The 16592-nt window shown below is 40.0% G+C and overlaps 1 protein-coding gene across 1 annotated transcript in view; it reads left to right on the top strand.

The window, feature by feature from the left end:
- LOC110506256 (uncharacterized) overlaps positions 1-16592 on the top strand; it is a 31997-nt gene continuing 15405 nt past the window's right edge. Inside the window, exon 1 of the mRNA XM_090221715.1 lies at positions 1-22. The gene's annotated coding sequence lies outside the window, so the exon portion shown is untranslated. The remainder of the gene's footprint in view (positions 23-16592) is intronic.

Here is a 16592-nt window from a genome sequence, read left to right as displayed (position 1 = left end):
TTGAAACCAAACGATGTATTGGGTAAGTATGAACCCTTCCAGAACATTCTGAACGAAGACCATCGAAGGTAAGGGAATATTTATGCTTAAATCTGTGTTTCTGTTGACTCCAACATTACGTAGAAATGTAGCTTGGAACTGAGCGCTGTCTCAGCATATGGAATAGTGTGCGATTTCTGTAACGTTAAAAATAAATCTAACACAGCGGTTGCATAAAGAAGCAGTGTATCTTTCTAACTATATGTAGAACATGTATATTTAGTCAAAGTTTATGATGTCTATTTACGTTATCTTGCCGCGCTACATAGATTTCCTGCGGGCATTTTTGAGTAATTTCTGAACGTGAACTCACTGTAAATGGACATTTATGGATATAAATGGCATATTATTGAAAAAAAAATAAATGTACTGTGTAACATGTCATATTACTGTCATCTGATGAAGATTTTCAAAAGGTTAGTGAGCGATTTATTTTTTAATCCTGCGTTTGTTGATTGCATGTTTTGGCTATTCAAATGAGCTGTGTCTGGTGGTGGTTTTACATATATATGTGCTATGTTTTCGCCGTAAAACATTTTAGAAATCTGACTTGCTGGCTAGATGAACAAGGTGTTTATCTTTCATTTGAGCTATTGGACTTGTTAATGTGTGGAGGTTAAATATTTTTAAGAATATTTTTGCGTTCCATGCGCCACCGTTTCAGCTGAACGTGGGAGGGTTGATTCCCAATTGGGAACCAGTATCGTAGACAGGTTTTAAGATGAATGCACTAACTGTAAGTCACTCGGGATAAGAGCGTCTGCTAAATAACTAAAATGTACAATTTAAAATATCTAGGTCAAATAGGGATGTTTAAAGCTTGGGAAATCTTTTTGTATCCAAATCCGGCTTTAAACTTCTTCACAACAGTATCTCGGACCTGCCTGGTGTGTTCCTTGTTCTTCATGATGCTCTCTGCGCTTTTAACGGACCTCTGAGACTATCACAGTGCAGGTGCATTAATACGGAGACTTGATTACACACAGGTGGATTGTATTTATCATCATTAGTCATTTAGGTCAACATTGGATCATTCAGAGATCCTCACTGAACTTCTGGAGAGAGTTTGCTGTAAAGGGGCTGAATAATTTTGCACACCCAATTTTTCAGTTTTTGATTTGTTAAAAAAGTTTGAAATATCCAATACATGTCGTTCCACTTCATGATTGTGTCCCACTTGTTGTTGATTCTTCACAAAAAAATACAGTTTTATATCTTTATGTTTGAAGCCTGAAATGTGGCAAAAGGTCGCAAAGTTCAAGGGGGCTGAATACTTTCGCAAGGCACAGTACTTATACAGTTTTAAAGGTAATCTTGTTGTTAATCTCACCACAGTGCCCAATTTCAAATAGACTTTACAGCGAAAGCACCACAAACGATTATGTTAGGTCACCACCAACTCACAGAAAAATTCAGCCATTTTTCCAGCCAAAGAGAGGAGTCACAAAAAGCACAAATATAGATAAAATGAATCACTACACTTTGATGATCTTCATCAGATGACACTCATAGGACTTCATGTTACACAATACATGTATGTTTTGTTTGATAAAATTCATATTTATATAAAACAATCTCAGCATACATTGGCGCGTTACGCTCACTAGTTCCAAAAACATCCGGTGATATTGCAGAGAGCCACATCATTTTACAGAAATACTCATTATAAATGTCGATAAATACAATTGTTAAACATTGAAATATAGATATACCTCTCCTTAATGCAACCGCTGTGTCAACTTTTTTAAAAACTTTACGGAAAAAGCAAACCATGCAATAATGTGAGACGGCGCTCAGAAAAAATATATATATTTCCGCCATGTTGGAGTCAACAGAAATCAGAAATAAAATGTTAAATATTCCCTTACCTTTGTCGATCTTCATCAGAATGCACTTCCAGGAATCCTAGTTCCACAATAAATGTTTGACTTGGACATAAATGATGGACGTTATCGAACAAGTAGCTACTTTTGTTAGCGCGTTTAGTACACAAATCCAAACGCTTGTGCAGGTCCAGCCGAACGTCGGATGAAAACTTCAAAAAGTTATATTACAGGTCGAAGAAACTTGTCAAACTAAGTATAGAATCAATCTTTAGGATGTTGTTATCATAAATCTTCAATAATGTTCCAACCGGAGAATTCCTATGTCTGTAGAAAAGTCATGGAACGCAGGTCGCTATCATGTGAAATGTGCGTGACCAGGACCTGGCTCTCTGCCAGACCACTGACTCAAACAGCGCCCACCCGGCTCCACAACACAATAAAAGCCTCATTCAAGTTTCTAAAGACGGTTGACATATAGTGGAAGCCTTAGGAAGTGCAACATAACCAATATCCCACTGTGTGTTCAATAGGGGCTGGGTTGAAAATCGACCAAGCTCAGATTTCCCACTTCCTGTTTGGATTTCTTCTCAGGTTTTTGCCTGCCATATGAGTCCTGTTATACTCACAGACATCATTCAAACAGTTTTAGAAACTTCAGAGTGTTTTCTATCCAATACTAATAATAATATGCATATTTTAGCTTTATTTTACACTTTATTTTTGAAGAATGCCATTTTGTTCAATAGAGTGGTCGTAATACTTTGTAGGCCAAACCTTTCAGACCTTTTTCTGAGAAGACATGGTCTGACAAACAGTGCTCTAACTCTACCACCTTTCACCATAGATATCGGCGGATGCGGTGGATTGAGACACACCCCATGAACAAGCTAACTCTAGTTTAAACAGAGAGAATTTGATGTTTTTTTTATTATTATGTTAATTAGATTTCTGCGGGGGAGCAGAAATTGTAGCCTAAGGCTTAAATGCATCAATGACCCCCATGAAAGTCTTAAGAGTATTTTTTTTTAGGCAAGTCAGTAAAGAACAAATTCTTATTGCAATATATATTTTTATATACTTTGGGATGATTGGACATGAAGCAAGAAAATACTCATAATTCTAAGTAATGTTGACTAGCTGGATTTGTACCACAAATGCTAAAAGGTTAGCATTTGAAACAGTGGCCAGGAGGGCTAAAATCAGTTCTTTAATAACCATTTTCAAATGTTCCGTGCTAGCCCTCCTGATGTCGTTTGACCCCACATGTACTACGACAGTGTCAGCTCCCGGAATCTGTGGTAGAACAGTCGGAAGCAGCCTTGTTATGTCCTGTACTCGTGCTCCTGGGTATCACAGGGTCTCCACAGCCGACTGGCCGGTGCTATGCAGGGTTCCATCCCCGAAGGGGTCTCCCCCTACCCTGGAGAACGGAGCTGATCTCAATCCAACCAACCAGCCATGGAGGTACATCACTCGTCATGGAAGTCGAAGAAGGTGTCCTCTGGCAACGGGGGTCTCCATGGAGATGTTGAACCCTGAATTGACACAGACCAGAAAGAGCTTTGCCGCCCTGGATCCAGAGGTACCTGTGTCTTCGTTCTCGGCTCGGTCTCCCTCTCTGGTGGCTTCTACCTCGGGTTCAGATCCTCAGAGCTCCCAGTCTCACCAGACCGTGAGGCTGCCTGAGAGACCGGCCCATTCAACATCACCAGCTGTCATCATAGGCATATCTATGGTGAGAAACTTCTCGGTCCCCAAGGCAAAAACCCTGTGATACCCAGGAGCACGAGTACAGGACATAACAAGGCTGCTTCCGACTGTTCTACCACAGATTCCGGGAGCTGACACTGTCGTAGTACATGTGGGGTCAAACGACATCAGGAGGGCTAGCACGGAACATTTGAAAATGGTTATTAAAGAACTGATTTTAGCATTAAAATACTCCAAAAAACTAATATAGTGTATAAGAGGTCATAAAATAAGTTTTGTAGGGATTCATATGTTGATGATGTAAATAATATTTGCTGGTCTGTGGTGTGTAATGAGGAGCAACCAGACGCTGCACTTGACGCATTTATGAAACACAATACACGTCAACACAATACACGTCAGCTACTACAGCGACTGAATTACAGCAACACTCAACAAAGAGCTGCAGTTAGTTTCAGAGTGGGTGGCAAGGAATAAGTTAACCCCAAATATTTCTAAAACTAAAAGCATTTTATTTGGAACAAAACACTCAGTAAACGCTATGCCTCAACTAAATCTTGTAATAAATAATGTGAAATTGAGAAAGTTGAGATGACTAAACTGCTTGGAGTAACACTAGATTGTAAACTGTCATGTTCAACACATATTGATCCAGTCATAGCTAAGATGGGGAGAAGTCTGTATAATAAAGAGCTGCTCTGCCTTCTTAACAACACTATCAACAAAGCAGGTCCTACAGGCCCTAGTTTTGTCGCACCTTGTCGCACCTAGACAAACAAACATGTTGTAGATTAATAAGAAAAGCTCATCCATTGTTTAAAAATTGCCTTTTTGCCTTTGTGCAGATTACCATGTCTCATTTTCGATGAATTGAAAATTATACTTTTTTCAAAGTAGCTGTCCTTTTCATGCAAGCATTGCAGAGCTGGCTACAATTTCAATTTCTTCCCCCTGAAAAGATACAACAAATATCACAACAAATATTTTGCCTGAACTCAAATGTGCTGGTTGATAAAATACCTGTATTTATGGGAAAGATGTTTGACAAGGATATTTTGTTCTTAAATGATATTGTAAATTGTAATGGTAGAGTTCTGTCCTTCATGGAGTAATCAGAATTGTACGGACAGGTCTGCTCAATCCAAGAATACAACCAATTGATTACAGCATTGCCCCAAAAATGGAGGAGGTGGGTGGCAGCGGGAGGAGGTAGGGAACTGGTCTGTCTGACCAATATAAAGGATCAAAACTGGCGGAGGAATAAAAATAGCATAAATAGGAAAGTATACTAGTTTCATTTGAGGACCAGGATGTTCACAACTGTGCCATACAGATTGCAAAATAATTGGGAACAGATTTTTGATGTACCGATTCTATGGTATGAGTTGATATATAAAACAACGCAAGATTCAAGACTTTGTGCTTTTCAGCTAAAATTATTATATAGAATTCTTGCCACCAACAAAATGTTGAATATTTGGGGCATAAAATCATCGAAGCTCTGCAGATGTTATTGTGAGGATACAGAATCAATAGACCATTTATTTTGGTATTGCCCTCAGGTAGCCTGTTTATGGTCTCAGGTTCAGGAATGGCTGAAAATGCATAGCATTGATCTCAAATTTACCCTAGAAATATTACTGTTAGGAGATCTGGAGAGACCGGGTCAGTCAATTACTAATATACTAATACTCTTAGTAAAAGTATTTATCTTCAACACGCAATCTGTAGATTCTATTCGATTAGATACATTGAAATTGTACGTTAAACATCACATCATAGTTGAAAGATATGTGTTGCGTAGAAACACGAAGTGGGTGGCCAGCAGAGATAGATGGTATGGGCTGAGGGAAGCTGAGGGTTGGTATGTGGAATTGGAGACAAGTGGGAGTGGAGTTGCTGTGTGAGAGAGAGAATGATGGTCAAAAGATAAAGGAAAAAAAAGTCAAAATAAATCATAATAAAAGTACATTTGAATGACACTAAGTGGCAGTGTTTTTACAACTAATGCCGATTTGCCTGAGGCTGATGCCATGTAGGTGTTGGTACACATGCATATACACACACTCTCATTCAAATAAACACATACAAGAACACACACATACATGTAATAGTGCCAGAAATGCACACAAACATATACAGTTGGCATTGCTGTTATGATTTCACTTGTGCTTGATGTCCTTTGTTTTAAATGTATTATTTTGTTTTATTTTCTTTGCATTGTTGCTGTTTTCTCCTGTCTTTTCATTTTTTCTCTTTAGTTCATTCTCTTGGTTGTTGGTGCATTGGGGGGTTCTTGGGGGTGGGGAATGGAATTTTTTAAATTTATTTTTAATTTATTATTTATACTTTTTCTCTTCCGGGAGGGGGGGACGACTGTGGGAGGGGTCTTGAATGGTTGAGGGACAGCTATTGGGGAACTGTGGGGGGATCTTGAAGGATTTGTTCGGGTTTCACAAGATTGTGACCATGAAAAGGTAACCATGACATTTATTTTATATCACTATCATGCACACGCACCCTCACACATAAGGATGGCTCTGTTGCGGAAAGACTGATACATGTTTGATAGTGTCTTTATGCTGTATTGTTTGTCCTTCATGTTCTAATGCATACACATACACACACACACACACACGCACCAACATACACACACACACACCAACATACACACACACACACACACACACACACACACACACACACACACACACACACACACACACACACACACACACACACACACACACACACACACACACACACACACACACAATAACATATGCACTATACATACACATGGATTTAGTCATGTAGATACAGTATGTGGTAGTGGTGAAGTAGGGGCCTGAGGGCACACAGTGTGTTGTGAAATCTGTGAATGTAATGTTTTAAAATTGTATAAACTGCCTTCATTTTTCTGGACCCCAGGAAGAGTAGCTGCTGCTTTGACAGCAATGAATATACGATGCTGTGCATCCTAACCATTTTCAGACACATAGCCACCAATTACTGCATCATGTCCCTTAGGATGAATTTTTCAGTCTCTTAGTGGTCACCGAAAGACAAGGCAAATCTTAATTTGCATTCCCTGGTAGCAATAATGGTAAGGTACAAGAAAACCTAAAGGATTGAACCTTCTTTAATTTCTACTTTCCCTGACAAAACTAATGCTATAGCTGGGCAGAGTAAGTTTGGGAATAAATAGCCTTAAGGATGATCAAAACATATCTATTTTTTCCTTCTAAGGCAACGCTGTAATTTCCATAGCTTTCTTTACAGTTGGTTTTTGAGAAGTGCCACTCTGGGAAATGTGTAGTGTGACCCACTAGAGACGCAGAGGAGGGGAGAGATAACTACCACAGGCGCCCACCCAGTCCTCCCACGTCAAGACATAAGCTTTACCATGTAGCCCACGTCTGGTGGGTTGGTCGCAGTATCGAAGAACAGACTTGCTTTGTCCATGTTGAGGTGATATACTATAAGTCAGTTTGAAACACTTACTATGACTGTGGTATGTGGTTGTCCCATCTAGCTAACTTAAGATGAATGCACTAACTGTAAGTCGCTCTGGATAAGAGCGTCTGCTAAATTACTTAAATGGAAAATGGAAATGAAGCACTAAGGGATGTAACTATTTGAATATTGGCTAATCTCACAAGACGTACACAGTATGATGGTGCTAACTATTGACGATACAGAGAGTATACATGTCCTTCCATATGGAGTGAAAAAAAATCCCTGGCAAGGTGAGTTTAATTTGAGGTGTACTCCCACAAATTGACCATGCCAGGATACATTTGACAAAAATTTTTGTTTTTCAAGTAGTCACTATTGAGACCAGTGTCTATTTTACAAGTGAGCCCTGCATATTAGCTGTTATAAACACATATAAACTTTAGTTCCTTCCGTGACCTGAAGTCAAATTATATTATCTTGAAGGTCTGTACTGTACAGAGTAACGACTCCATTTTAGATCAAGAAAAATACTTGGTTTGTGGCAAATGACACCTCCTGGCACCCTACCTGTTTTTCACAGGAGCATCCATAGTTTGTTTAATCAGATCCTGTACCTTAACCCATCATTTACTTTTCATTCAGAAGTAACTTAGAATTGGAGGACTCCTGGTCTACAATGAGTCATTTTCAAATCATCAGGACCATTCAACATATCACGTTTTAGGGAAGACCCAGATGCAGACAGTGTCGAAGTAACAAAAGTGTATTACTAGAACAGGGGGCAGGCAAAACGACAGGACAAGGGCAAGCAGAGGTCGGTAATCCAGAGTCCAAAAGGTACAGAACGGCAGGCAATATCAGGGCAGGCAGAGGTCAATAATCCAGTGTGGTGTGACAAGGTACAGAACGGCAGGCAGGCTCTGGGTAGGCAGAATGGTCGTAACCGGGAAAACTAGAAACAGGCAGGAGCAAGGGGGAAACCGCTGGTAGGCTTGACAAACAAAACGAACTGGCAACAGACAGAGAACACCGGTATAAATACACTGTGGACAATGGGGAAGATGGACGATACCTGGAGGGGGTGGAGACAAGCACAAAGAAAGGTAAAACAGATCAGGATGTGACACAACAGGGCAATTCCTGAGGCAATGGGATCCATGTGGGTCGTGAATTTGACGGGCATGACTTTCATATCCAGATGTATTCCCCAGTTAAAATCACTAGGGAAGTCAAGCCTGGAAAATAATGCCATATTACAACCTGTGTTGTGATAATTGCATTGTTTTCTTTACACAGTATGTAACCTGTTAGTTCATATACCTTGACAACGTGATGCTGTATATAGGCTTAAGGCCGAGACAATATGAAGATATTGGCAGAATAAATTCAACCATACCTTTGTTTCATCAGAAAACCAGACAGCAACATCTGTACAGTGAAGTCCATAAAACATATTGTATATAACAAACAGTTACATGACCTGCAGCATGGTCAAGCAAGTTAATGTTTACGACATTTCTGGACTAATAAACAACTATTGATTTAGAACCATGTTGAGTTACTGCAAGTTGCAAAGAAAACAGGCGCTGCCTCCACTTTTCCAGCACCATTTCAACTTCAACATTTCAACACCATCTAATCACCTACAGTATGCTTAGTCTAATAGAGTGACAACTAAAAGAAAAACGATATAGACCAATCAACGTAAGCTAAATAGGATGTGGCTGTCCATGTTGCTGATTTCTGTGTGTGCGTGCGTGCAAGTAGAACATGTTGACTCACCCTACTTGTAAAGAAACACCAATGCCATCCTCCTCTTTCATGTAGCCTAAACAGTCTATGACTTTGTCATACATTACACACTTACATTTTTTGTTGAGCCTCTTGCAAATTGAATACAATTTATGAAACAGAGATGTTTATTATTTTCTTCTTGGTACATTTTTTGGGGAAGCCTGGCTTCCCTTGGCATCCATGAATAAACGCCACTGTGTATCATTTTTCATCTCTGGTGCATTGGAGTTTCTGGAAAGAGGTCCAAATAAAGCTGCTGACTCATGGAAAGTCTGTAAGGCTCAATTCTTTTTCAATCTCTGGTAGAGTTACAGAATATACTTCTCAAATATAAGTTCTCTCAAAAGAAATGATGTAATTTATTTCACCTTTATTTAACCAGGTAGGCCAGTTGAGAACAAGTTCTCATTTACAACTGCGACATGGCCAAGATAAAGCAAAGCAGTGCGACAAAAACAACAACACTGAGTTACACATAAACAAACGTACAGTCAAACGTACACAATGGAAAAATGTACTGTGTGTGCAAATTTAGAAGAGTAAGGCGACAGTAAAAGATTTGTTTCTTTCTAATGAGAAATCCTTACATTTTGAGACAATTAGCTATGTTTGGCCTAAAGTCTTCAAATTTGTGAACAGTAGACACCAAGCAGAAGTGAGGAAGGTTGCAAAACATTTGATATCTTGTCCCATGTGAAACTTCTTCCATCAGAGTAGACGTCTTCTTGACCAATAAATCACAGCTAGATTTTTACCTTGATCTCAGAGACTGAACTTCATCTGGAGTTTGACATCATTGATTACAAAGCAAACACTATCTGAGTTACTGTACCCTGAGAAACTTTAAAATGTAGCTCCACACATAATTAGACATTTAGCGCCAACACGTTCCACAGACAAACACACCCATTACCACAGACAAACACACCCATTAAGCTATAAAAGCTTTTTAAACCCCAAATTTATATAATTAACGAGACATTTATTTTGTATGATCTACTGCTTTCTAGTATTCCTAAATACTACGATCAGTGCCCCTGGTTCAGTTCTGGCCTTGAAATGTCATTGGAATATTTCTAAATGCTAAAGGATTAACCAATCTTCATCTTAATGTGAAGGATAATCCATTGGGCAATACAGCATTCTGTCTGAGAATATTTCAGGGCTGACCGGTTACCATTTTTGGATCTAAAAATATGTAAACAACTTCCCCAAAGAACAAGCTTTTCCGGCAATGTCATAAGTTATCAAAATTCAATACAAAACGTATTAAAGTGAAGTTTTGTACATGTATTAATTACAATTCAAGTCCATTTGAATAAACTTGTTCTATAATTCTCACTTGTCAGTTGGTATGGTATTTGGTTGGGTGGATGTGTTCATTATTAAGATCACAGTGAAGCATTGTTTTCCATTGTCTAATCACCCCAACCTCAACTCTTTCTTAAAATTACATACCATTGTGAAACAAGAGATATAACATGATGTCACTAATCACGTAGTATTACCATGGGAACAGTGACCATGTTGTATATAAAGTCATGCTTCCATATTGTATGTTCCCATAAAACACTGGTGAAAAAGGATGTATAATTTTGTGAATACACTATTATGTGAATAGCATTAACCCAGCAAACAGGAGGTCCTGAGGACATTCAGCAACGTTCCCATTAGGTCACTTAAATGTTTCGGTGCAAAGTTATTGCACTGACGTTCTAAGAACATCATGTGATGGTCACAAGGGAAGGTTTTCTGGGTGACATTTGTCTAGTTCCCTGTACATTCCCAGGATGTCACTTAGGACCATGTCAGGACCTGTTTAGGACGTTCTCAGGACTTTCATTTTACTAGTGCTTGGGACATCTCATGACGGTTCCAAAGGAACTTTCTCTGGACGACCTTTTCATATTTCCCGGTGTGTCCCCAGGGACATTTTTAGGATGATCTTGGGATGCTGTGTTAAGAGCCCCTGAAGGTCCCCTGAACGTTCTTGGGACGTTGTGTCATGGTCCCTTGAAGGTTTTTGTCACATGAGGGTCCCAGGGGTCCAAAAGCATTATATATAAAGTAATAAGTGATACGCTGTTCAGCTAAAATAGTCAACAAATCTTTAATCAATGACAATATGGTCACATTTTTCATGATCACTTAGTACTGACTTTTCAATATGAACCAACCTGAGATTTGAACTCACAACCTCTGGATTGTGAACTCACAACCTTTCTGCTACACCAAGTCCCCTACACATTCATTACCTATAACCTGAACCAGGTTGCAGCCACTCACCAGTCATGTGTGTAAGTGCTGTGCTTGTTGAATGTCCTTCCCTATAAGCGTGCTGAAAGTATGTTGTCAATTTGTTTACTGTAAAATAGCAATTTTTTCTAAAACTTTACTAAGGGTTGGTAACAGGCTGATTGGTTGGTTATTTGATCCAGTAAATGGGGCTTTACTATTCTTAGGTAGCGGAATTACTTTTGCTTCCCTCCAGGCCTGGGGGCACACACTTTCTAATAGGCTTAAATTGAAAATATGGCAAAAGGCGTGGCAATATCGTTCGCTATTACCCCCAGTCATTTTCCAGCCAAGCTCTCAGACCCCGGTGGCTTATCATTGTCTTGTCATTGTCACCTCTTCCACACTCGCTTTACTGAATTCAACATTACAATACTTGTCTAATTAGGTCAGATATACTTAAATGTCTAGTGTCAGCATTTGTTGCTGGCATGTTCTGCCTAAATATGCTAATCTGGCCAATGAAAAAATCATTAAAGTAGTAGTTTGCCATTTTCGCCCAAAATGTAATTTAAGTTGCTCCAAAGCTTTTTACTATAATTCTTTGTCATTTATCTTTGTTTCATAGCGTAGTTTCTTCTTTTAATTCAGTTTAGTCACATGATTTCTCAATTTGCAATACGTTTGCCAATTGGTTGTGCAGCCAGACTTATTTGCCATTCCTTTTGCCTCATCCCTCTCAACCATACAATTTTTAAATTCTTTATCAATCCACAGGGATTTAAGAGTTTTTACGGTCATTTTCTTATTGGGTGCATGCTTATTAGTAACTGGAATAAGCAATTTCAGAAATGTGTCAAGCGTAGCTTAATGCTCCTCATTACACACCAATGACCAACAAATATTCCTTACATCAACAACATAGTAATCATTACAAAACCTATTGTATGACCTCTTATACAACCTTTTGGAACTTTGGTTTTCCTCGATATGGCTAGTATATTGTGATCACTACATCTGACGGATCTTGATACTGCTTTCAAGAAAATTTCTGCAGCATTCGTAAAGATGTGATCAATAATTAATGATGCTTTCATTCCTGTGCGGTTTCTAACTACCCCTGGTATGTTGACTGATAACCTGAACCAGGTTACAGGCACTGGTTACAGTTTGAAGCTTTTTCTTGAGTGGGTAGCTTGATGAAAGCCAGTCAATATTTAAATCACCCAGAAAATATAACTCTCTGTTGATGTCACATACACTATCAAGCATTTCACACATGTTATCCAGATACTGACTGTTAGCACTTGGTGGTCTATAGCAGCTTCCCACCAGAATGGGCTTAAGGTTAAGGTGAGCCATATTACTTCAGCAGTATTTGACATGAGATCCTCTCTAACCTTTACAGGAATGTGGTTCTGAATATAAACAGCAACACCTCCACCATTGCCATTACTGTCTTTTGTGTAAACGTTATAACCTTGTATTGCTATCACTGTATCGTCAAATGTATTATCTAAGTGAGTTTCAGAGATAGTCAGAATATGAATGTCATCTGTTAGTAGCAATGTATTGATTTCATGAACCTTGTTTCTTAAGCTACAAATTTTAGCGTGGGCTATTTTGGGAACTTTTCTTCTGGGTTGCTTACTTGTTTTCATTGCTTTACGTGGAAGCTTAGCAGAAGTAGGTATTCACATGTTATTTATGTTAGTGCAGGGTGAGATGCACACAGTGGACTTCCTACTAGGGCACACCGCCTCAGTGCTAACAGTCTAAATCTGGTTCATAGGCATATGATTACTGCATACAATAGCTCTAGGATCAGCAGAGGCATTCAGAGCAGTTAGAGGGACATAAATGAGGTTACTTACATTGTGTCTACCTATGCCCCTAGTGTAATGTACATTTGCTGAAGCATTATGATGACTCAGCGACACAATGGTAGGGACTAACTGAGCTGGGCTTGGGTCATTGATAAATCATTGTCTCAACGCAGCCTTAAAATGCTGTGAAAGCATGGAAGATTGAATACTGAGACTACCTCTAAATTGGAACAACCATCTCAGTCAAATGTATGCTATTTATCTTTGTGTAGCATAAAATTAATCAACAAATCAATGTACATGCAAAAATATATTAAAACAAACAATTGGGAAAATCACCCTGCAATAGAGTATGCTGGGAAATATGATAAATTGCTCTATGTAGAACCCGTCTTGCCTTCCAAAAACCCCGTATTGCCTTCTGTTCTAGTAGCTGCACTTCTGTACAAAGTATTATATTGTCCTATGTTGTCATCTAGTGGTGAATTTGAGTACAATAGCTTTTAATTTGCTAACTTTCGGTTCTGAGCAATTTTTTTTTATTTTATATATTTCACCTTTATTTAACCAGGTAGGCTAGTTGAGAACAAGTTCTCATTTACAACTGCAAACTGCAGCCAAGATAAAGCATAGCAGTGCGACACAAACAACTGTCACACCCTGACCATAGTTTGCTATGTATGTTTCTATGTTTTGTTTGGTCAGGGTGTGATCTGAGTGGGCATTCTATGTTATATGTCTAGTTTGTCTATTTCTATGTTTGGCCTGATATGGTTCTCAATCAGAGGCAGGTGTTAGTCATTGTCTCTGATTGGGAACCATATTTAGGTAGCCTGGTTTGTGTTGGGTTTTGTGGGTGGTTGTTTCCTGTCTTTGTGTTTGTTGCACCAGATAGGGCTGTTTCGGTGTTTCCACGTTTATTGTTTTGTAGTTTATTCATGTATAGGTTCATTATTAAAAAAGAACCATGAATTATAACCGCGCTGCATTTTGGTCCGCCTCTCCTTCCCAGGAGGAATCCCGGTACAGAACCACCCACCACAACAGGACCAAGCAGCGTGGTGAAAAGCAGCAACAGCAGGAGAGGCAGCGATGTCTGGACTATACGACTTGGGAAGAGATAGACAGGTGGGCGGTCGACCCAGGGAGAGTGCCGGAGCCCGCCTGGGATTCGCTGGAGCAGTGCGAGGAGGGTTATAGGAGAATGGAGTTGGAGAGACAAGCACGGCGGCGTGGATGGAAGCCTGAGAGGCAGCCCAAAAAATGTCTTGGGGGGTGGCACACAGGAAGTATGGCGAAGCCAGGTAGGAGACCTGAGCCAACTTTCTGTGCTTACCGGAGGGCGAGAGAGACTGGGCAGGCACCGTGTTATGCGGTGGAGCGCAGGGTGTCTAGAGTGGGCATCGAGCCAAGTTCCATGAAGCCGGCATTCAACCAGGTAAGGTTGGGCAGGCTTGATGCTCAAGAGCTCCAGTGCGCCTGCACGGTCAGGTCTATCCGGTACCACCTCCACGCGAGTGCGTGTCCTCGGCCCAGTACCACCAGTGCCGGCACCACGCACCAGGCCTACAGTGCGCCTCGTCTGTCCAGCGCTGCCAGAGCCTTCCTCCTCTCCAGCGCTGCCGGAGTCTCCCAGGAGGAATCCTTCCCAGGAGGAATCCCGTTACAACAACAACAGAGTTACACATGGAATAAACAAGCGTACAGTCAATAACACAATAGAAAAAAAGAGTCTATATGCAGTGTGTGCAAATGGCGTGACGAGGTAAGGCAATAAATAGGCCATAGTAGCAAGTCATTACAATTTAGCTAAATTAACACTGGAGTGATAGATGTGCAGATTATGATGTGCAAGTAGAAATACTGGTGTGCAAAAGAGCAGAAAAATCAATAAAAATAATATGGGGATGAGGTAGGCAGATGGGCTGTGTACAGCTGCAGCGATCGGTTAGCTGCTCGGATGGCTGATGTTTAAAGTTAGCGAGGGAACTTTATGACATATATACAGGAAATAAACTATGCATATCTAACTCCCTTCATCTGCATTAATCTGAGGACACAGGATAGTATTTCAATAAGATACTTAATTTCAACCAGTGGAGAATATGAAACGCTTTATTGAAAGAAATTCATTATCCAGGTATTATAAATACATAAATGCATTATAATTATGATAATTGTAATATTGTAAATACAAGTTAAATCTAAACTTCAATGCACATATGGCGTGCATTATAAAACGAGGAATAAAGACGAGATAGGGAGAGAGGTATAGAAGACAGAAAGGGAAAGAGTTAAGAACAGCGGCAGACAGCATGTGATTCATGAATTACAGTGCTACCCTAACATTCTCTCAGGTCATCACAACTGCGGTGTCTCCTAACCAGCCTTGGGCCCCAAGTTGGCCCGAAGGTTATCTTAAGAGCGGGTGAGGTGGCGATGACGGGACTGGCTTCCTCTCTCACATCAAAACATACCTGCAGACGAGAGAGCATTATTAAGCCTTGCTTTTTAAAATTCTAACACAGTCAGTCATCTTAAATCAAGAGATGAAATGCAAAACTGACCTTTGATCATTAACTCTGGGACTACTACATCTCTGTCTGTAATTCAATGTAAGTCATCTCTTTAATAATACTTCCTGTTGACCCGACCAAGTGACATCTCACCTACGATCATGCTGTGCCCTCTGTGTCAGCCAGTTCAGATATGGGAGGGGTTCACCAAAACAGCCGATATAACCTAGAAGATTTAGGGAGAACGGGGAGAGGGATGAAGTGTAGAAGAGACACTGTTATTCTGTATGTGTGGTCTCACCTGGTGTTCATACTAAGTGGCTACAGAGTACTTTATGCTGAAATACAGACACATGAGGACAAACAATAGAAGATGATGTTAATAGAAGATACTGTATGTGACGCAGACACCTCTCAGAGTGTACCTGAAACATTTAAATATAGAGTGCTATGTGTCTCACCACTTGGTCATTGCAAGGCTAACCCCCAGGGAAATCATGACTTGGCAGCAACAGATAGTCCAGTGAAAACAGCTGTGTTTCTGTGGTGTAAATCTGAAAATTAGCAGCTGACATCTTAAGGGTTTTTTAATGAATGCATGTGAGACAGGTTCCATGTACAACAAGACAGGCAGAGATGGAGAAAAAGAACACAGAACAGTTTAATTACCTCTGGTTATGGACACTTCTGCCAGCAATAAAGCTTCCACGGCCTGTTCATCGGAGAGTGAAAATCTGGCAATATCTACATTTTCGACCCCTTGGTCAGCTCGCTCTCTGAAAGTAAAGAAAACAGCTTCTTTTTTATAGATATGAAAACAATAACTGAGACATGACCATTCAATTTAAAGCAGCAGATGTCATTTTTAGGATACGTCAATACAGCCCAGTGCTGCTTACCTGAGATGTCATCTTCGTAGGTGTCCGCTTAGACTTCCTTTGTGTCGGCAAAAAGTTGCTTTCAGAACAATTATTTTGGATTGAAAATAAAAAAGGTTTTGCTCTCGACAAAAAGACACAAATGTACCTCCATAGCATATAACAATTTGCCTGTGAATAACCACACCTTCATACAAACTTGCAACTGTATGCAGAATTCTTGACGCACAACCGAAGATGCTCCCATATCCTGTCAGCACATCCACAAGCGAGCCACTCAGGAGCAGAATGATGACGTGTGGAAGAGGG

Source organism: Oncorhynchus mykiss, chromosome 26 (assembly GCF_057628025.1).
Source record: "Oncorhynchus mykiss isolate SJ-2025 chromosome 26, ASM5762802v1, whole genome shotgun sequence".
NCBI lineage: Eukaryota > Metazoa > Chordata > Actinopteri > Salmoniformes > Salmonidae > Oncorhynchus > Oncorhynchus mykiss.
Note: the sequence above shows the minus strand (reverse complement) of the source record. Positions and strands in the feature narration are given on the sequence as shown.